Source organism: Cololabis saira, chromosome 10 (genome assembly GCF_033807715.1).
Source record: "Cololabis saira isolate AMF1-May2022 chromosome 10, fColSai1.1, whole genome shotgun sequence".
NCBI classification, from domain to species: Eukaryota; Metazoa; Chordata; class Actinopteri; order Beloniformes; family Belonidae; genus Cololabis; species Cololabis saira.
In genome coordinates, this window is record NC_084596.1 from 10,802,902 (window position 1) to 10,826,369 (window position 23,468).

At 43.2% G+C, this 23,468-nt stretch overlaps 1 protein-coding gene across 1 annotated transcript in view; it reads left to right on the forward strand.

Annotated features, from left to right (window-relative positions):
* Positions 1–23,468, forward strand: part of LOC133452398 (solute carrier organic anion transporter family member 5A1-like) — a 57,842-nt gene that overhangs the window by 9,564 nt on the left and 24,810 nt on the right. The window lies entirely within an intron of this gene.

A 23,468-nucleotide genomic window follows, 5' to 3' on the forward strand; every position in this document is an offset into this window, starting at 1 on the left:
TTACACCAGGAAACTGGACCATATTACACCAGGAAACTGGACCACATTACACCAGGAAACTGGACCACATTACACCAGGAAACTGGACCATATTACACCAGGAAACTGGACCATATTACACCAGGAAACTGGACCACATTACACCAGGAAACTGGACCATATTACACCAGGAAACTGGACTATATTACACCAGGAAACTGGACCATAATACACCAGGAAACTGGACCATATTACACCAGGAAACTGGACCATATTACACCAGGAAACTGGACAACATTACACCAGGAAACTGGACCATATTACACCAGGAAACTGGACCACATTACACCAGGAAACTGGACCATATTACACCAGGAAACTGGACCATATTACACCAGGAAACTGGACCATATTACACCAGGAAACTGGACCACATTACACCAGGAAACTGGACCACATTACACCAGGAAACTGGACCATATTACACCAGGAAACTGGACCATATTACACCAGGAAACTGGACCACATTACACCAGGAAACTGGACCACATTACACCAGGAAACTGGACCACATTACACCAGGAAACTGGACCACATTACACCAGGAAACTGGACCGTATTACACCAGGAAACTGGGCCGTATTACACCAAGAAACCGGACCGTATTACACCAGGAAACCGGACCGTATTACACCAGGAAACTGGACCACATTACACCAGGAAACTGGACCACATTACACTAGGAAACTGGACCACATTACACTAGGAAACTGGACCACATTATACCAGGAAACTGGACCATATTACACCAGGAAACTGGACCATATTACACCAGGAAACTGGACCACATTACACCAGGAAACTGGACCACATTACACCAGGAAACTGGACCATATTACACCAGGAAACCGGACCATATTACACCAGGAAACTGGACCACATTACACCAGGAAACTGGACCACATTACACCAGGAAACTGGACCACATTACACCAGGAAACTGGACCACATTACACCAGGAAACTGGACCACATTACACCAGGAAACTGGACCACATTACACCAGGAAACTGGACCGTATTACACCAGGAAACTGGACCATATTACACCAGGAAACTGGACCATATTATACCAGGAAACTGGAACATATTACACCAGGAAACTGGACCATATTACACCAGGAAACTGGACCATATTACACCAGGAAACTGGACCACATTACACCAGGAAACTGGACCACATTACACCAGGAAACTGGACCACATTACACCAGGAAACTGGACCACATTACACTAGGAAACTGGACCACATTACACCAGGAAACTGGACCGTATTACACCAGGAAACTGGACCATATTACACCAGGAAACTGGACCATATTACACCAGGAAACTGGACCATATTACACCGGTCATGAAATCACTACACTGGCTTCCAGTGAGTCAAAGGATAGAGTTTGAATTGAATTGAAATTTTTATTTCGAACGTGAAAAAACAGTAGTGAATAAAAAAAAAACAATAATAATCAATAATAAATACAGGTAAATAAGAAAACAAAACAAAAATATAAATAAAAACATGCATCCATCATCATTAACATGCTCGAAAAGGAGTAGGAAGAAGTAAAAACGTATTAAATCCTACCCGCTAAACTATATTTCATTATGATCAAAATTGATTTATTTCATTTCTATACAAAAGATATCTATATATACATATATATTTGAATTGTTTGAATTGTTTGATACCTTTGTCATACCACAATGAGAATGTTGAGTCCAAAAGTGATGAAGGAAATAAGTGGTTGTTGTTTAAAGAACCCAAAGAAGATAGAGCTACGAATTAAAGTGTCGTCTAAATTGATACCAGATCTTTAATGTATTAAGAACCACTTGGTTATCAGTGTATGAAGAGAGTTTTGTAGGTAAAGAAGAATAAAGTAAAGCAGCTATAGAGGATCCCCTACACGACGATAGTTCTAATTTACACCAGCAGGTTTCAGGGGATCGTAACCAGTAGCAAACCTTATGGATGTGAGCAGCCCAGTAGTAAAATTGAAAATTGGGTAATGCAAGTCCACCACTAAGTTTGCATCTCTGCAATAAAGATTTACGAACCCTTGGTGACTTCCCAGCCCAAATAAAAGAAGAAATGATCTTATCAAGAGAGTCAAACACTGCCCTTACTTTTTAACAACTTGTGCTTTTTATTATTTTACCTCTTTTCTTATCATTTTATTGGTTATTTACTGTTTAATTGTGTCTTGCTGCTTTTAATGTTGATGTAAAGCACTTTGAATTACCTTGTGTTGAATTGTGCTGTACAGATAAACTTGCCTTGCCTGGTCACAGGAAGAGCGGTTTACCAGCGAGAAGAGTTTCCGTAGCAGCCGCATTGGAAAGAGACCAGAAAGCGTTTGTCTGGCTGGAACCGTTGAGCAGTGACCGTTGGTGTTCAGCTTCTTTTGTGGCTGCTGAATGAACAGCGTTTGTTTCCAGGTTGCAGGACAGAGCGGAGCCGGGGGGGGGAGGGTTCGGCTGCAGAAGCGTGTTAGCTGTGGTCAGGCGGGTTAGCGGCTGGCCGCTTCTCCAGTTCATGTGTTTTAACCTCCATGTCCTGGGAACCAGCCGGACCAACGGTTCCTGCCTGGGACTGGTACCTGGGGTGTAGGTGGTTTTTTAATCTGCCTTGAAAGGAGAGTAGCTGTTATCTGGAGAGGTTTTGCGCTCAGATCAAACCAACTGTCATTATGTACATAGTTTCTTGATGGTTGTCTTTTGTTGTTTAGTTTTTGGCAGCTTAAGAAATGGGGCTTTTTTCTTTGTTACATAGAAAATTTGGATGTCAGAAATCCAACACATCCATCCAACACATCCATCCAACACATCCATCCAACACATCCATCCAACACATCCATCCATCCATCCTTCCATCCATCTATCCATCTTTCCTTCAATTAATCCATCCATCCATCCATCCATCCATCCATCCATCCATCCATCCATCCATCCATCCATCCATCCATCCATCCATCCATCCATCCATCCATCCATCCATCCATCCATCCATCCATCCATCCATCCATCCATCCATCCATCCATCCATCCAGATCATCAGCCAGTTCAGAAGGTTGTCATTTGAGATAGTTGTGTTCAATAAAATAATATTAAAGGGGACCTATTGTGAAAACCAGGTTTTTTCTTGCTTTAACATACGGTATATAAAGTGGTCTCCCCTCAGCCTGCCAACTCAGAGAAGGAGGAAAGCAACCAAATTCTGCAGTGTCTGTACAGCCGCCCGGATGAGCCGTCCAGTGATGTGGATCTACGAGCTGTTCAGATTCTGCTCCCGTCGTTACGTAACCAAAATGCGATTTACATCGGTTGGCCTCCGATGCGTGAAACCACGCCCACAACTAACTCCGCCGGCAGGAGCTTCCGCCATTTTTTCGTAGCGGTGTATCGCATCATCGCGTCAGGCAGCCAATCAGCACAGAGCCTCATTATCGTAGCACCGCACACTCAGAATCCCTCATAGATAATGAGGATAGAGACTGGAATGATAAAGACATTCCTCAGAGGCTGAATTTCTAATTTATTTAGCAAAAAAAATCAAAAGCTTGTTTTTAAGACATTCGAGGCCTGTTTAAAATAGGTATTAGATGCCATAATAGGTCCCCTTTAAGATTGAATTGATGAATTAAAAAAGAAGAATACTTATTTGACAAAGTGCTGGAGATGGAAGATAGAAGGGGGGCGGTTTAAATCTTCAGCGAGCGCCATGAATGATTGGCCTGGAACTCGGCTGATGATGAGGTACTAAACACATCCTTGACGTCTCCTCTTCAACCCGTCTGGGTTTGGAGACTTTTGGAAAGCTCGGCTAGTATCAGTATCAAGGCCAAGTTTTAGCGATTAAATGGAGCATTTACGGCTGTAAACTCCTCTAGAAAGATTATGAATGAGCAACTTGGAAATTAAAAAAAGCTCTGTCCGGGGGATGAAGAGTTTGTGACATTCTTCAAAATGAAATGAACCAGCTTTCTACTCCTTATTGTTTACTCCACGTGTGATCCTCCAATCATGCTGCATTCGCTGAGACGAACAGGACTCAAGAAAGTCATAACTTAAAGTAATTGATGCCACTATTTGGAGTAAGAAATTATCAAATGATGCTTTCTAATGTTCTAATCTTAGCAGAAACATGACGACTGTGGGGGAACAAACTGACATAATTAAAAATAAAAGCAGAAATGTATATATTTTGTTTTTCCTTCTCATTATAGAAGCATTCCTTTTTTTTACATTCCCTCATCTCCCCTTTTTATTTTACCGATGCCTCGTTATGCAAATGAGGAGGGCGGGGCTTCTTGGTCCAGCTCCTCTACTATTGGTGAATAAACAGCAAGAAGCAGGATCGGGTCAAAATCAAGACTATTGCGCAACTAAAGGCTAAAACTAATAATGTCCAGGTTTATAGTTAATATACACTAGCTTCTTTGTTTGTTTTATGAAGTCCATTCTGTTCTGTTCTTCCTGTTTTATTGACCAATAGTAGAGAAGCTGGACCCTCTTCATTTGCATAATGAGGCAGAAACGCATCAGGTAAAGTAAAAAGAGGAGACGAGGAAATGTAAACACAAGGAATGCACGAATAAGGAGAAGGAAAAACAAAATATATACATTTCTGCTTTTATTCCTAATGATGTCAGTTCTGGTTCTCCGTAAACTAAACCCTCTGAGTGAAGTAAAATGCAATAGAAGGTGTTTGTGAGCATTAGTTTGCAGAGTGAACCCCCAGGTAAATGCAATTAACAACAGAGTTATCATTTTTTTATACATTAATACAGATCTGGTGTGGGCCTGGTATTGATCGTTAAGTGTGAACAAAGCGCTGACTGTGCGCCCGTAGGCCTCCTATGCTGCGTATCCTGCCCAGGTTATTATATTAGCTGCAGAACATGAGCTGAGTGGAGATGGATGATGTCTCATTACGACGTTCAGCAGGAAGACCACCTGTATAAACCACCATTCTTTTCATTTCACTCACGTCTTTCCTCCTCTACACAAGGTCTGCACGACCAAAAGAAGGAACGTCTTTACACAAAGCTGCCTTAAATCATTTGTCTCTTTAGTCTTAGCTGGATCAAAGAAGTCTTCTGGGTTCTTTCTGGTGTTAACGGAGATAAAATGCCAAGTGGAAGGAGGAATTAAACTTAAGTTGCAAGTAAATCTGAAGTCACATGATAATGCCTGGTGGGAACAGGCGTTAGCGGCAACACGGTGCAGCTTTAAAGAAATACAAATAAAAAATACACATGACACAAAAACATTAAAACAGTCGCTGCAGGTAATGGTGGTTCGCAATAAGCTTCAGCTGAAAAAAACAGCTTTCTTTTGTAGGAATTGAAGCTTTTTTTCCTTCAACTCTGCCACTTTTTAATGAATATGTTTAATAAAGACACAAGAAACTACAATGATGAAGCTATCATGACATTTTATGGCAAATTAATGCACAAAACGTTTTCTCATAGCCTTATTTTATGTGTTACATTTTGATTTGCAACGTTAAAAATGTTTGCATATGTAGCTTTTGTTGAGCGGCTGTAACTGCAGTGGAAAGAGAGAACGGCAAGAAGCAGGTCTTTTATTTACGTTGTTCCTACTGTTTTGAAACAGTATGGGTGCAGCACACTGCTGGCGGCGGTGGAGCAGGCCTTCTGGTCCGTCCTGGCCTCGCTTTCACTCAGCCTACATATGACATCACGCCCCAAGGCGCAGCAGAATAATTCAACACAATATTGCTTTGTAACCCCAATAAGAAGATGCTCCGTTTGGCCGCCGCGCCGAGGGCCGGAGGGCCACGCCGGGGCCGGTCCAGATGTCAATGTGCCGGCTCAGCGATGCGCTGCGTTTCCTCTCGCTGCAGCGTTCGGCGTGCTCTCTCATCCTTTAGTGCAACAAAATGTGTTTGCTTTTTTATGACTGTAATTGATGATCTTCATGGATTTTTATGGTAAATTGTCGTTGAGGGAAGTTGATAAAACGAAAAGGTGTTAGAGTATTACAAGACGGATACGATGAAAAACTGTGAAGCAAAATCAGATTTAAGAAAGAAGACAGTTATGGCGCTTTTCCACTTGTACCTACTCAGCCCGACTCGACTCGCCTTGCCCTCGTTTCTTTTCAATACCCAGATGAGAAGTAGGAGGTTGGAATGAAGCTGCTGTGACGTATTTGATTGTGTGTCTAAACTAAGAAGACAACAACACTAAAGATGTAGAACCTGGAGGAGATGATAGATGTGCTGCTGATGTACTAGATCCCTAGTGGGAAAGAAACAAACCGTGGAGGAGAGCCGGGTTGAGTAGGTGCTAGTGGAAACGTGCCATTAGTTATCAGTGATGGATCCGTGGGAGATCTGGAGGGACAGTGCCAGGAGTAGATATTTTATCTGAGCATTTAGCATGTTTTCTGTGAGCTTTGACTCTGGAGACAGAAGCAGACCAACCTGTCAGCAGTGACTAGGGATGGGAATTGAAACGATTCCAATTCCATTTTCGATTCTGCTTACCGATTCGGTTCGTTAACAATTCCCTTATCGCTTCCCATTTGGGAAAAAAAGGACAAAAATGAGGCAAATGGCGCTAATATGATAGGGAGTGTTCACTAGTTACCTGCAGTATTATTAGCCAACGACATGCTAACATTGCAGATGCTGCTGGATAACGCAGCATTCGTTCGGCGCGATATGGCAGCCACGCTTCTGTCAGTCTGCCCCAGGGCAGCTGTGGCTACAAAACATAGTTTACCACCACCAGTGAGGATGTGTATGAATGAATAATGATCTCTGTAAAGTGCTCTGGGTGCCTTGAAGGCAGAAGGGCGCTATATAAAACCAAATCATTATTATTATTAACATTCCTTGATCATTATAGCTGCTGTGTGCGCCAATATTTTTGCATTTTGGTAGCATTTCCTCCCTTTGACGAAATATTCACTTAGCAAGTAATGCAAATTAGCCTGCTGTCATATTTTTTACTGAAATATAAACATACTTTCGTATGTCTGTATCGCTTGGGCGCCATGTCTACTATCGTCTGCTGGCTTACGCAACGTGCGTGATGACGTCATTATGCTAACTGAAATCGAAAAGGGAATCGTTTGAAAAATACGCAAACCATTCCAAAGAATTGAAACACTGGGAACCGGTTCTGAACGAGAACCGGTTCTCGATTCCCATCCCTAGCAGTGACGCTGTGAAATCACTCACATCGACACCCGAGCTCTTCTGTTTCTGATGCCGTGCTCATTTCGGTTATCGCTCGTTAACTGGAAGTTTGTCTCCTTTTGTTGTGGTTGTAGTGGTGTTTCTTCAGAGTTCAGACAGGAAGGGGGTAGAGAGAGAGAATGGGACCACAGGCCGGGACTCGTACCCGCGACCGCTGCGGGACGCCTCAGTACGTGGGCTGCTTGTTAACCACTGCGCCACCCAGCGGCCCCGAGCTTGTCTCACTCTGTGTACACCGATGTGATGTGGCTCGACCTGTTGTTGTGGTTTTCCACCAGCACAGAAACCGGTGGAGGCCAGTTTTGATTCTGAAACTCGGCCACCAACTATTGTGTTTGAATGATTAAACGGGCCGTGAAGTGAAACGCAGTGAACCAGTTTCTGCTGCAGAAAAAGGAAGTGGTTTTAGTTTAGTGTTCATTGTAAAGTTGAAATGCTGAGCATTCACCAGTTCTGGATGCCTAAGTTTAAAGGAACTTTCTGGAGATAAAAAAACAAACCTAGGTGTGTTTTGAGATGATAAGAAGTGTGAACTTTGTGACGGCCTTTTAAACGACGAATCACAGCAGTCTGGAGAGAGAAGTGAGTGTGTGTTTGCAGTGAAACGGCAGTTTCTGTCAGCCCTCAGGCCAGAGCACCGACGCCAGAATAATTCCCTCTTTGAAGCCTCTGACGAGACTCAGATATGACATTCAACTGAAGTGATGGAGTGGATAGATAAACAGAGAAACTGAGAAAGCAAGAAAGAGAAGAGAAAATGTTTCTTTAGTCTTCCGCTACCTGATCGTAAGTACAAACAAGTCGTCTACATCGATAAATGCAGAGACTTCAAAAAGTTCAGACTGAAAACAGTCACACAGGTTAAAATGACCTCAGTTTATCCATCCGTCCATCCATCTAACATCCGTCCATCCATCCATCCATCCACCTAACATCCATCCATCCATCCATCCATCCATCCATCTATTCATCTATCTAACATCCATCCATCCATCCATCCATCCATCCTTCTATACATCCATCCATCCATCCATTCCTGCATCCACCCATCCATCCATCCATCCATCCATCTAACATCCGTCCATCCATCCATCCATCCATCTAACATCCATACATCCATCCATCCATCCATCCATCTATTCATCTATCTAACATCCATCCATCCATCCATCCATCCATCCTTCTATACATCCATCCATCCATCCATTCCTGCATCCACCCATCCATCCATCCATCCATCCATCTAACATCCTTCCATCCATCCATTCCTCCATGCATCCTTCCATCCATGCATCCATCCATGCATCCATCCATCCATGCATCCATCCATCCATCCATCCATCCATCCATCCATCCATCCATCCATCCATCCTTCCATCCATCCTTCCATCCCTCCATTCCTCCATGCATCCTTCCATCCATGCATTCATCCATCCATGCATCCATCCATGCATCCATCCATCCATGCATCCATCCATCCATCCATCCATCCATCCATCCATCCATGCATCCATCCATCATCCATCCATCTAACATCCATCCTTCCATCCTTCCATCCCTCCATTCATCCATCCATCCATCCATCCATCCATCCATCTAACATCCATCCTTCCATCCTTCCATCCATGCATTCATCCATCCATGCATCCATCCATGCATCCATCCATCCATCCATCCATCCATCTAACATCCTTCCATCCATCCATCTAACATCCATCTAACATCCATGCATTCATCCATCCATCCTTCCATCCCTCCATTCCTCCATGCATCCTTCTATGCATCCATCCATCCATCTAATATCCATCCTTCCATCCATGCATTCATCCATCCATGCATCCATCCATGCATCCATCCATCCATCCATCCATCCATCCATCCATGCATCCATCCATCATCCATCCATCTAACATCCATCCTTCCATCCATCCCTCCATTCCTCCATGCATCCTTCTATGCATCCATCCATCCATCCATGCATCCATCCATCCATCCATCCATCCATCCATCCATCCATCCATGCATCCATCCATCCATCCATCCATCCATCATCCATCCATCCTTCTATGCATTATGCATCCATCCATCCATCCACCCATCCTTCTATGCATCATGCATCCATCCATCCATCCATCCATCCATCCATCCATCCATCCATCCATCCATCCATCCATCCATCCATCACATCTCTGCTGCACGTGGGGGAGGTTCTTTAGCCAGAAAGGTTTCTAGGTCATGGTCTCAACTCTGTGCGTTTCTGACCTCGGTTAACTATCAAATGGGATATTTATTGGCGGCCTTTGCCGTAACCGTTGAATCCACGACAACAGATGCTCTTCAGAAAGTGTCAGGGTGCTTTTGAAAGAGATTTTAAATTTCACGATTTAAAAAAAAAAAAATGTTAATCACTAGTCAAAAAGAAAAAAGGGGGCGTTAATAAATCAGCCAGCGTGAGACGCTACAAACCCTGCAATAAACAGCTGGTGGTGCAAACTGTTCCCTCGGGAGCTATTGATTTAGCAACAGCAGGAGGACGGCGTGCAGCGAGGTGATGCCATTAGAAACACCGGCCAGACCTCAAAGGCTGAGATCTCTCTGGATAATAGTCAGGAAGTGGGTAATGAGTTGCAGTTTCATGCAGATGGTTTCATCTGTGTGAATGCAGGCGAACATTATTGCAGTAGTTTATGTTAGAAACATAAAGCCTGCCTCAGTATTTGGGGTTTTTCAAAGTTATAAACTCGGTTGGAGGATTGTTGGAGCAAGTTCTTTTTGACGTCTTTCATTCGTGAATCTCCAGACTGTTTTCTAGTATCAGTGAATATTAGTTTAACGGCCTGATCATCCAGCAGCGAGCAAACCGAAGTTCAGGGTCATGTCGAGTGAAATGTGCAGAAAGTCTCGGTTGTGGTGGCGACGAGGGGCTGCCTTCCTGCTGGAGGACAGCGCTGCGTCAGCAGGTTGCCATGACAACACAGCCATCGCCGTGAAACTTCTTTGTCTCTCCTGCCTTTCCATCCCGGCCAGCGCTGGCCGGGCCTCCGCAGCGTCCGTCCGTCCGTCTGTCTGTAGCAACACCACGCCGCAGAGCTCCTCACTCAGCGTTTGTTCTGTCATGTAGTGAAACAAACAAACAAAAAAGAAGTGCTGCTGCTGGTCGTAAATAAACCCAACCGAACGGCTGGCGGGAGGCCAGTGAAACATCGGCTGATGAAGGTTCACATCTTCACCAGACCCTGCAAATGCAGTCGTTTACAAAATGACATTTTACATTTACGAGCAGCACGGCTTTCCCTCTGATTAACAGCCGCCGTCCGGCTGTTTTACACTCCGGTGGGGCGATTATCGAGGTTCAGGCTCGCAGCAGCGAGTATCAGGAGCTGATTTCTACAAGAGAAATAAGAGAGGGAAAAGAAAAACATGACTCATAACTAGTGTTGTTTCTGTCAGCCTGTTTCAATGTTAGTTTTAGTCTAGTCTTTGGGTCAAGCTATCATTTTAGTTTTTATTCGTTTTAGTCAAGTTCATTCTCCTTTTAGTCGTGTCAAGTTTCAGTCGACTAAAAGTCTGAGCATTTTAGTCTTATTTTAGTCAGAATTGTCCATTTTAGTCTAGTTTTAGTCAAAGATTGTATTTAGCCAAACCCATTCTACAATTCAAACAAGGTTATCTTATTATTATATTATTGTTACCTTATAGACTCAAGAATACATTCATTCCAGATACAGAAGACTCTAATTCGAGTTTACAACATATTTATTATTTCCGCATTTCTCCCCATCTTTTTCTTTTTCAACGACACATTGGGTTTTCTTTTCCACGTCTCTGTGGGAGAGTGTATCCAAAGATGGTTCTTCTTCTTCTTCTTCTTCTCCAGCCCCAGAGCAGATCCCCGCGTTTCTCTATGTAACTTTGTTTTTAGTTGACGTGAACCTAGAGCTCTGCGTTAACGGCATCAGCCTCTAACTCTGCAGCTGCATCTTCTGGATCTGATTCCCCCAGTTAATAAAGATTAACTAACTAAACTAACTAACTAACCCGCTGCAGCGTCTGGGATTGAGGACGTGACGTCACCAGCAGAACTAAACCAGAGGAAACTACTGAAAACATTAAGGATCTTTTCTAGAACATTTCGTTTTGATAAAGACACATTTTAGCAGAGTTTTTATTTTGTAATCTACATTTTAGTCTCGTTTTTATTCCTCTACAATATTGCATTATATATTTAATTATCGGTATCGTCACAGGACCAGAATTTCCGTTGCGTCTCGTTTTCCTCAGGTGATAATGGTTCGTTGACGACGATATTTAGTCATAACTTTCCTTGACGAAAGCAACTTTACTGATAACACGGTTCTGACCGGTAACCAGATCTGAGCGGATCACGTCACCTGGCTGAATCGACCTGCTGTAACAGGAAACGTGTGTGAGGCACACTTGGTAACGTGATGGTGGTGCGAAATGTATAATTATGCAAAAAAAAAACGGAACTGAACTGGACTGGACCTAACAATTCTGCCAGCAGTTATATCAGACTTTATTTGTTAAACTTTTGAAGCTTTTTAATTCTGAAGAATCGAGCTGAGTGAACTGGAACCTGTCGGAAATGTGGCCGAGCTGCTGTGGAGGACGTGAAACCAGCCACAAACCTCTAGCCTGCTTTTTTGTTCATGTCTCAAACGCAAGTGGATGGGGGTGATGAGACCAGGCCGGTCTCGTCTGTCTGTCCTCGTCCGTCTGTCCTCGTCCCCGAACTCATGTAGAGGTTGTGTAGAGCCGTGATTCCCAACCCCCGGTCCCCGGACCGGTACCGGTCCGTAGAGCCGTTACTACCGGGCCGTGGAATGGCTTGTGTTCCGATCATAATTAGGGCTGCAACGATTCGTCGACGTTGTCGACAAAAAGCGATAATCAAAATTGTCACCAGACGTTTTTTTTTCCAATGGAGTGAGGCATCTCACTTCACTTTAACTCATACAATCTCTGCCGAGAGCCGCGTGTCAGCGCAGCTTTCTTTTTTGCGTCTCCCCGCACCAGACGACTGCGCTCACTGATCAATACTGCAGATGCTGATCAATGATATGAGCAGGGGTCCGTTTCACAAAGCAGGTTTAGTGAAAACTCTGAATCTGTTAACCCTGAAATGAGGGAAACTCTGAGTTCTCCGTTTCACAAAGGGAGGTAACTCAAACCAGAGAAAGAGAGGTAACTCTAGCCTGTTTCACAAAGAGAGGCAACTTAAGCTCTCGGTCAGTTACCGTAGTAACAGACGCTCTGAACCTAACCTGGCCAGTTACCGTAGTAACAGACGCTCTGAACCTAACCTGGTCGGGACCAGGTTTATATCGTGAAACCTGGAGTTTTTCTGCGTCTCCGCCTCTTTCAGAGCCACACGCACATTTGATTTCCTCATTCATTCAGTCAGCAGGCGAGTTTTGGCGAAGTTCTGTCATCTGTCATTAAAAACAGAGTCAGTATATATATTAGAAGTCCATTGTCACGGACACGGCATGTCCTTTTGATGAAGATACAATTGATGAAGGTGCAGCATTAATGCGCAGAAAATTAAATATTCGTCGGGATATGGTTATCAGACCGCGTAATACATGTATATTACAGTACATAGTCTTATTACAGGCAAAGCAATATATGTTAATCCTTTATTTGTTATAATTTTGATGATTGAATTATTTAATGATTTCATAATATATTCTAATTTTTTTATTTTATTTGGGGTTTTCATAAACTGTGAGCCATAGGCTAATCATCAAAATTATAACAAATAAAGGCTTGAAATATCTCACTTTGCATGTAGTGGGAAATAATATTTGTTTCACCTTAAGTTGAATTTACTACGAATTAAGTTTTGCAATATATTCAAATTTTCCAACCTCCACCTGTACATTATTACATGAATAAATAAGAGCATAATACAGGGGTCTCCAACTCCGGTCCTGGAGAGACCTATCCAGCATGTTTTAGGTGTCTCCCTGCATGAATGACAGCAGGAAAGTTGAATAAAATATCTATTTTTCATTGAAGCACCCATCTTTCTCGTGTTTATTATCATTTGCCACATAATTAAAGCAACCTCATACTAAATTTAAGAAAACAATTTTTGCATTTTTTTGTCATATAATTTCATCCAAAACTTGTATAAATCGAAATGTGTTTCTTTGAGTGGCAGCCCTGTCATGGCTTGGCGGACAATAAGTTCTGGTACCTGACCGGACTGAACAGCGCCATGCACAGGTGCTGCAGGTTAGGTTCAGTCTGCTGCAGAGATGAGCGGACCTCAGCAAACCTCCATGAGCCGTTTCTTTACTGGTTGTTCGAGTAAAAGAAATAGTGATGAACAAGTAAAAATCCTACCAAAAAGAAAAGCAAAAGCTTTAATTGCAAGTACGACATTATGTATATAAAATACGGATTTGTTGCAACGGGCGATTTGGAGACGCCAAACACACTTTGTATTTTATGTGGAGAAACGCTCGGCAACGAAGCAATGAAGCCATCCAAGCTTCAAAGACACTTAAATACAAAACATCCTTCTCTCAAAGACAAACCAGTGAAAGGAAAAAACGTGAGTTAGATTTGCAGAAGCAAGTTTTAAAGGCCACAACATCAGCTAACGTCGCTGATGATAGCCTGCATTTTAAAATGCATTGTTTTTTTCTAAAATGTTTATTAAAATTTACATAAATTGTCAACCGGTCCCTGAGCTTTTTGTTTATACTTCTGCTGGTCCTTGGCACAAAAAAGGTTGGGAACCCCTGGTGTAGAGGACAGAGCGTGTACTCATTTACTTATCTTTCTGGTTTCATGTCCAGTCGGAGGTTGTATCTTTATAAAGCTTATGTGATTTATTAAATCATTGAAAAGCTTATAATGTAACGGCGGCAATGAACTGTTATATAAAACACATTAGCAGTATATAAAAGCTTTCACAGAGGTGTGTGTGTGTGTGTGTGTGTGTGTGTGTGTGTGTGTGTGTGTGTGTGTGTGTGTGTGTGTGTGTGTGTGTGTGTGTGTGTGTGTGTGTGTGTGAGAGAGAGAAGAGTTTTTAAGGGTTTCAAGGCCTTTTATTAATGCCAGTGTTGTTTCTCATTTTAATGTTGTTACTATACCTTGTTATATAACATGTGTGTTCAGGTGTAAATCAACCAGAAATCTATGAATTCCTTTAACTACCCATAATCTTTGCCAGATGTGAAACTCTTGTTTTCATTTTATTCCCTTTTCACTATTTGTGGAAAATCCAACAGGCTGACAAAACTGGACTCAGTCAAGTGTACAAGTATATTTCATACCAGGGCTTTTATTGTGAAAGGTGTGTGAACCTACCAACTCCTTGTAAGACTTTAGCCCCTTTCACACAGCCAGTTCGAGGCGGGAACGTTGCGCCTTTAAGCCGCCTCGCTGTTCTGTGTGAAAGTCACGGAGGCGGAATGGGGGGGCCAAGTGGCCCCACCAATAAGCCGGCAGCGGAGGTAGTCACAGAGCCGAAACAGGGTCTGTGTGAATGACACAGCCGGCATGCCGGCATGCCACTAGACGCTGACGCTGTCGTCACGCCTCTGATTGCGGAACGCCGGCATGCTGTGTGAATTTACAGACGGGAGCGGCGTTATGCCGGCGTTGTATGGTTCTGTGTGAACCAACAAAGGCGGCGTATTGGCAGGACTTCTTTACACCAATATTACGGAATCTCTGTGTGAAAGGGGCTTTTGTTTTGGTCCTCTGGGGGGGAATGGTTATTTGTCCGGGATGCTGAAGATTTATCTACATTTTCTTTTTTTTCATTTGGTCTCTAAACTAAACTAACCCTAACCCTGCCTCTGCACCGTATCCTCTCCTCCCTCCTAAGTTTAACCTCTCCTCTCCTAACCCTCTCCTAACCTCAAACCTCTCCTCTCCTAACCCTCTCCTAACCTCAAACCTCTCCTCTCCTAACCCTCTTCTAACCTCAAACCTCTCCTCTCCTAACCCTCTTCTAACCTCAAACCTCTCCTCACCTCCTCTCAAAATGCACCCACCAGCCACATACGAAGACACCGGATCCTCCATAATCTGATTGCACTCCTAAGACACCACACAGCACATCTCACAACAAAACCTCTGGAACTCACTCAGAGATACCACACCATACGCCACTGACAAAGTGCTTTTGTGCACACGGATCTCAAATTGGAGTTATGAGCGAGATGGCAACACTACGTCCTCCAATCTCTGGAACGCTAACGAGCGGTGGAGGGAGAAGCTTACTGGTTCCCCACAAGGGAGCCGCAATCACCTAACCTAATCCTGCCCTAACCCAACCCTCATCCTAACTTAACCTTACCCCTTACCCTAACCTTATCTAACCCTTTACCCTAACCTAACCCCTAACCCAACCCTCATCCTAACTTAACCTAACCCATAACCCTAACCTAACCCCTTACCCTAACCTAACCCCTAAGCCTTACCCTAACCTAACCCATAACCCCAACCTAACCCCTTACCCTAACGCTAACCTAACCCCTAACCCAACCCTCATCCTAACTTAACCTAACCCATAACCCCAACCTAACCCCTAAACCTTACCCTAACCTAAACTAACCCCTAACCCTAACCTAACCCCTTACCCTAACCCAACCTAACCCCTTACCCTAACCTAACCCCTAAGCCTTACCCTAACCTAACCTAACCCCTTACCCTAACCTAACCCCTAAGCCTTACCCTAACCTAACCCTTTACCCTAACCTAACCCCTAAGCCTTACCCTAACCTAAGCCCTTACCCTAACCTAAACCCTTACCCTAACGCTAACCTAAACTAACCCCTAACCCCTTACCCTTAACCTAACACTAACCCCTTACCCTAACCTAACCCCTTACCCTAACCTAAACTAACCCCTAACCCCTAACCCTAACCTAACCCATTACCCTAACCTAACCCCTTACCCTAACGGTAACCTATACTAACCCCTTACCCTAACCCCTAACCCTAACCCTAACCCCTAACCCTAACCCTTAACCCTAACCTAACCCCTAACCCTAACCCCCTAACCCTAACCTAACCCCTTAACCTAACGCTAACCTATACTAACCCCTTACCTTACCCCTAACCTAACCCTTAACCCTAACCTAACCCCTAACCCTAACCCTTAACCCTAACCTAACCCCTAACCCTAACCTAACCCTTAACCCTAACCTAACCCTTAACCCTAACCTAATTCTAACCTAAACTAACCCTTACCCCTAACCTAACCCTAACCTAACCCATTACCCTAACCTAAACTAACCCTTACCCCTAACGCTAACCTGTACTAACCTTAATCCATACCAGACTGAAGGAAAGAGTTCAACCATTTCAGGAGAACTCTAGTCCACTCAGACAAACGTTGAATCCACTGTGACGTAATGTTGAAAGCTAATTAGTTCATCGACTGACCACTAGGGGCTCACTCCAGACGTGAGTCGATCTCCTTTGACGTCCAAATTTAAATATCTAGCTTTAATAAACATTCGCCGTCAGCTCTGCAGATCTCCAGTAAGTCTTTATACCGTGATGTTTGCGTAAAAGTGTATGTTGCGAAGCCGCTGGAGTGATGACACCCTTTCTACGTCACCTTAGCTTTGACAACGTCATGTTCTGTAAAAACTGCTGATGCAGCCGTATCATGTGATAGGCAACCTCTGTTGATCAATTGATGCATCAGTCAGGCTCCACTTGTTTCACAGTTGCTGGCAATTGACCTAAATAGGCCTGGAGAGTGTTTCTGCCGCACAATTAAATCACTTCATCATGTCCATGCAAGTTTCCTGGAGGTAAAAGAATGGCTAAAATGGGAACTGTAACAGGCCCCAGGCTGCAGGGGGAGGCTTATTCTGAAGGAGTCGGTCACTTCCTGTCTCCAGGCTGCGGAGCGGTGATGGACAGGACCGATGAGGCGGAAAATCAGTGGGTTTGATGCCATGAGAAGGTTTCCTTCATCAGCACAATCACCGCTGCGTCAACAGCAGCAGGCTCCCCTCCACCTCCTCCATCTTCAGCCTGTCAGGCCTCCGCCACTACGTTTGATTATTATCCCCTACGTTTCTGTTGTTGTTGTTTCTTCACCCGTCTTCTTGTTGAGGCTTTTTCCACATCTCCCCATGCACTTGTTGTTTTCTCCTTATATTGAGCCATCGGTGCTCGAAAGAGCTCAAGAAATGTTCAACAAAATGTAAAGCATCACATAAGAACAAAGAGAAATTAAGTTTCATAAAGTCTATGGTTCGTGGAAGTCAGCTGACATTTTACCCTAAATAGAAAAAAGGATTTTATCATATGGGGACAGATAATTTGTGCTGATTACAAATAATATAATATTACAAATAATAGCACTGACCAAAACACCTGCAGAAATACTGCAGTAATGACATAGCAGCAGTTAAATGCAGCCTTCTGTAAGCTTTAAATATCCACTGGGCTTACATCAAATACATCAAAACACAAAAATAAAGAACAGTTTTCTGAACTTATCAATATGACTCTGTCCTTCACAGGATAAGTAAAATGGATCACTGCAAAAACTCAAAATCTTAACAAGAATATTTGTCTTATCTCTAGTTAAAATGTCTCATTTTAGTAAAAAAAAATCTCATTAGACTTAAAACAAGACTCATCACTGGAAAAAAACAAAAGTTTTTCACCTGTTTCAAGTAGATTTTCACTTGAAATAAGTAGAAAAATCTGCCAGTAGAACAAGATTTTTTTGCTTGTAATAAGAAGATAAATCTTGTCCCACTGGCAGATTTTCCTACTTATTTCAAGTGAAAATGTACTTGAAACAGGTGAAAATTGTCAAATAAGTTATTTTTCTGGTGTTATTTTTCCGGTGATGACTCTAAATGTTGAAATAGCAGTAAAACCACATTCATTGATGAAATGACATAAGGGATGGAAAGGGGGGATGGCAGTTTTACAGGGGGATGATCCCCCCTCAACTCCAGTACTGGTTATAGATAATCTATCTTATAGGTAACTAATGAATAACAAATAGATGCTCAAAACTAAGAGCTCATAAATGCTGCTTGATTGTGCATAAAGATTTTCATCAGATGGAGAAAATAAAGGATCCTACAGATGATTGTCAGCCCTGTTTTCAAATGAATGAAATATTTGCATCTCTATGTGTTTCACTTTTCTTGGAGGCTTGTCGTGTCAGCAGTGGCGGCTCGCAGCTTTTCTCATCATCTGCCTGCTCACCTTTTATCCCTCCGCCGACGCTCTGCATGGCGTTGCGTAACACGGCTGGCGGCCAGTCGGGGCTTTCCCTCTTTTCCTATGTCTATGTGAGGGATTATCCACGATGCTGCCGAGTCTGTTTAAAAGGGCCAAGCTGTCAATCAAATCCCTGCAATTTATCTTCCTGCTGTCCGGGTATCTTAGTCAGGTGATGTAATAGTGAGTGAACAGATGAAGGATCAGAAGTGTCGCTCATGGCGCTGCTCGCCTTTCTGGAATATCTCTGGGTTTTTATCGGGAAAACACTCAGAAGATGAGCATGTTGAGTTTTCTTGGCTTAAAAAATGGAGCAAAGGCTGTTGGCTGCCATGTGTAGAAGAAAATCACCAGATTCTTTTAATTAATTAGTTTATTATTTATATCTCTGGGCTCTTCTGTCCTCGGTTCTCTAGGTTCCTCCGTCCTCGGTTCTCTGGGCTCTTCTGTCCTCGGATCTCTGGGTTCCTCTATCCTCGGTTCTCTAGGTTGCTCTGTCCTCTGTTCTCTGGCTCTTTTATGCTCGGTTCTCTGGGTTCCTCTATCCTCTGTTCTCTAGGTTCCTCTGTCCTGGGTTCTCTGGGTTCCTCTATCCTCGGTTCTCTGGGTTCCTCTATCCTCTGTTCTCTGGGTTCCTCTATCCTCTGTTCTCTAGGTTCCTCTATCCTCTGTTCTCCGGCGTCTTCTGTCCTCGGATCTCTGGGTTCCTCTATCCTCGGTTCTCTGGGTTCCTCTATCCTCTGTTCTCTGGGTTCCTCTATCCTCTGTTCTCTGGGTTCCTCTGTCCTCGGTTCTCTGGGTTCCTCTGTCCTCGGTTCTCTGGGTTCCTCTGTCCTCGGTTCTCTGGGTTCCTCTATCCTCTGTTCTCTGGGTTCCTCTATCCTCTGTTCTCTGGGTTCCTCTGTCCTCGGTTCTCTGCGTTCCTCTGTCCTCGGTTCTCTGGGTTCCTCTGTCCTCGGTTCTCTGGGTTCCTCTGTCCTCGGTTCTCTGGGTTCCTCTGTCCTCGGTTCTCTAGGTTCCTCTGTCCTCGGTTCTCTAGGTTCCTCTGTCCTCGGTTCTCTAGGTTCCTCTGTCCTCGGTTCTCTAGGTTCCTCTATCCTCGGTTCTCTGGGTTCCTCTGTCCTCGGTTCTCTGGGTTCCTCTGTCCTCGGTTCTCTAGGTTCCTCTATCCTCTGTTCTCTAGGTTCCTCTATCCTCTGTTCTCTAGGTTCCTCTATCCTCTGTTCTCTAGGTTCCTCTATCCTCTGTTCTCTAGGTTCCTCTATCCTCTGTTCTCTAGGTTCCTCTATCCTCTGTTCTCTAGGTTCCTCTATCCTCTGTTCTCCGGCTTCTTCTGTCCTCGGATCTCTGGGTTCCTCTATCCTCTGTTCTCTGGGTTCCTCTGTCCTCGGTTCTCTGGGTTCCTCTGTCCTCGGTTCTCTGGGTTCCTCTGTCCTCGGTTCTCTGGGTTCCTCTGTCCTCGGTTCTCTAGGTTCCTCTGTCCTCGGTTCTCTAGGTTCCTCTGTCCTCGGTTCTCTGGGTTCCTCTGTCCTCGGTTCTCTGCGTTCCTCTGTCCTCGGTTCTCTAGGTTCCTCTGTCCTCGGTTCTCTGGGTTCCTCTGTCCTCGGTTCTCTGGGTTCCTCTGTCCTCGGTTCTCTGGGTTCCTCTGTCCTCGGTTCTCTGGGTTCCTCTGTCCTCGGTTCTCTGGGTTCCTCTGTCCTCGGTTCTCTAGGTTCCTCTGTCCTCGGTTCTCTAGGTTCCTCTGTCCTCGGTTCTCTAGGTTCCTCTGTCCTCGGTTCTCTAGGTTCCTCTATCCTCGGTTCTCTGGGTTCTTCTCTCCTCGGTTCTCTGGGTTTCGCTTTTATTCTGTTTTTACTCGTTTTAACAAGTTACTCTTTATCGACTCCAGGTTGTTTGAAATGCTGCAGCAGGACTCTTAACAGGAACTTCTAGAACCGTTCACATCACTCCAGTTTTATCTGCACTTCATCAGTTACCGGTCAAAGTTAGAGCATTTAGAGCATTACATGGTCACGACCCTGTACTCGAATATCTTCTCTCCGTTCCTCGGATCAAAACCTCCTCACGGTCCCTAAAACCAGTTTTTAAAACTGGGGGGGACCTCTCTGGTTGTACCCCCAGACTGCAGACCGCCCAGCCCAGCTCCTGCGTGTCACTGAAGAATTTTGCATCTACGTGCTTTTAGCCGACTGGGTGAACTGATTTTATTTTAATTTTGTATTTATCACTATTATTATTATTATTTATCTTCAATAATTCAATAATTTACTGCCGTTTTCACACATGAGACTTTGAAATGTGCCCGATGACACATGATGCAGTGGTTTTGTACCAGTTTGGTACCTTCTCACGGCCTTTTATACAGGGAGACCAATCTGAGAAAGCACTTGGCGACAGTGGGAATAAAAAAACCTGTCTTTGAACCCCTCTGACCCATCAGCTGATCAGCTTTATCCTTCACCAGAAATGATCTGAGCCTTTTCTACTTCTGGAAACCCTCCATGAACTCTCCCGTCAGAGAGGGAGGTTTTCTGCCCGGGTGAAATGGAAGTACGGGGTTTTATCACACATGATGGATCTTGGTCCATAAGGACTTTATATATGTGATTTGGAGGGATTTTAAAATCTAACCTGGATTTAACAGTTAGCCAATGAAAAGAGGATTAAACTGGAGAGAGACCAGCTCTCCTGCTGGTTCCCCCCAGATTCCCTGAACAGCTGCATGTTGAACCGTCTGGAGACTTTTCAGAGAAGTCCTGGAGCATTCTGGTCCTCAGGAGTCCGGTCTGGGCCAGTCGCTCTGCCATCTCATCTTTTTGTATCCTGGTCCAAACCAGAGGTGTCAAAAGTATTCACATTCATTACTCAGGTAGAAGTATAGATACTAGAGTTTAAAAATACTCCTGTAGAAGTTGAAGTATCAACTCAAGTGTTTTACTCAAGTAAAAGAATAAAAGTACTGGTTTCAAAACTACTTAAAGTATAAAAGTAAAAGTAATGTAAGGGGGAAAAAGCCATTAAGGACAAAAGCCATTAAAAATGAATGTATCTTAGTATAATGCAAATATATTAAAGAACCATATATGTGTACTATTGAGCATTAACATGTGTTTCAGAGAGCAGGAGATGTGATGACTAGTTGCCTATAAGTATTGTAATGGTGCAAAAAGTCAAACTTCAGAGGCATGTTATCATTTATCCTAACCTTTATTGGAATGTACATCCAAGTTTAGTTGCAGGAATCTGAGGGAACGGATGTAAGAACAAAACTGGACAAGAACATCTGAAACAACCACAACCAAATTCACTCTATCCGGATGGAGCAATTTAACTGGATAGTTTTTTTTTTAAAGGCCGAAATGAAATAGAGTAACGAGGCTGTTTTTAAAATGTAAGGAGTAAAAAGTACAGATAATTGCGTGAAAATGTAAGGAGTAAAAGTAAAAAGTGGTCTGAAAAATAATAACTCCAGTGAAGTATAGATAACCAAAATTTCTACTTAAGTAAGGTAACGAAGTATTTGTACTTTGTTACTTGACACCTCTGGTCCAAACAAACTGGAACTTGGGTTCAGCATCGCTGACCTGGACCCCGAGCTGCCGGCGACGTCCCCGACTAACCTTCAGTTTTAAGTCACGCCACTGGATTCCTGTTTGCTTTCAACCACAGCCAAGGATTTCGGGATGTTTAATCCCTCTAATTTAAAAAATCTTATCCTGGGCCTTGAGCAGGCCCCTTATTGCAGGTCTTCTGATTTGCACCCATGACCGGCTCACATGGGCTCCTGTGCACTTATCCCGGTGTTGGATTAGTCGTGGCCTCACGTAAAGCTGGAAGTCGAGCCCGTGTCGCTGAGTTCGGACGGCTGAGCACTTTGATGCAGAAGTTGATTAATCATACTTCTCTCCAGGAGGAGAAAACGATTAACAAGATTATTTTAAGGGAAAAAAATCTGCTTCTCTGACAGGCATCTATTATATAAAAGGTTTATTGTAAGAAATAAATCAAAGTAGGGGACACACCTTAGTAAAATGTTAATAAAACTTCCAATTCATTAATAATTGTCATTTTTCTACTAAGATTGTTTTTTTTGTCTTACTCTAGTCTTAATAGATTGAAATTTTACCTTTATATTAAATACTTGAATATTTTCAAAAGCCCTTCATAGTATGGACGCATTAACATTCTGTTCCTTCTTTTCAGGATTATATGATCAAATTATAGCCCCAAAAAGAAAACTGACATATCTAGACACTAGTTGATGAAGATCAACCAGGCAGTTAAATGTTTTTAGGTCCTGAAAACCGAGGCAAGGCAAGTTTATTTGTATAATAGCACAAAACAACACAAGGTAATTCAAAGTGCTTTACATCAACATTAAAAGCGGCAAGACACAATTAAACAGTAAATAACAAATAAAATGATAAGAAAAGAGGTAAAATAATAAAAAGCACAAGTTATTAAAAAGTAAGGGCAGTAGAGTACAGCAGGTACATCTCATTCTTACAATGGCAAGAATTACATTTCTATACGGTCAAAACGTACAAAGACCGGGTCAAATAAAGTATTACAAAATTAATCTGTAACAATTCGTGCGGTGAATTAAACCAATTTGACAATTCTACATCACAATGCCTGCATTCAGGGCTTATCCATAACTCTGCGCGGTTTTCAAAAATCATAAATACCATATTTAATTTAAGAGTACGCTTAAATAACAAATAAAATTATAAGAAAAGGGGTAAAATAATAAAAAGCACAAGTTGTTAAAAAGTAAGGGCAGTAGAGTACAGCAGGTAAGTATTTAATTTAAGAGTACGCTTCAGTAAACGGTAATGTTTTTAGTCCTGATTTAAAGGATCTACAGTTGGAGCAGACCTCAGGTCTACAGGAAGTTTGTTCCACTGGTGAGGAGCAGAATAACTGAACGCTGCCTCACCTTGCTGGTTCTGGT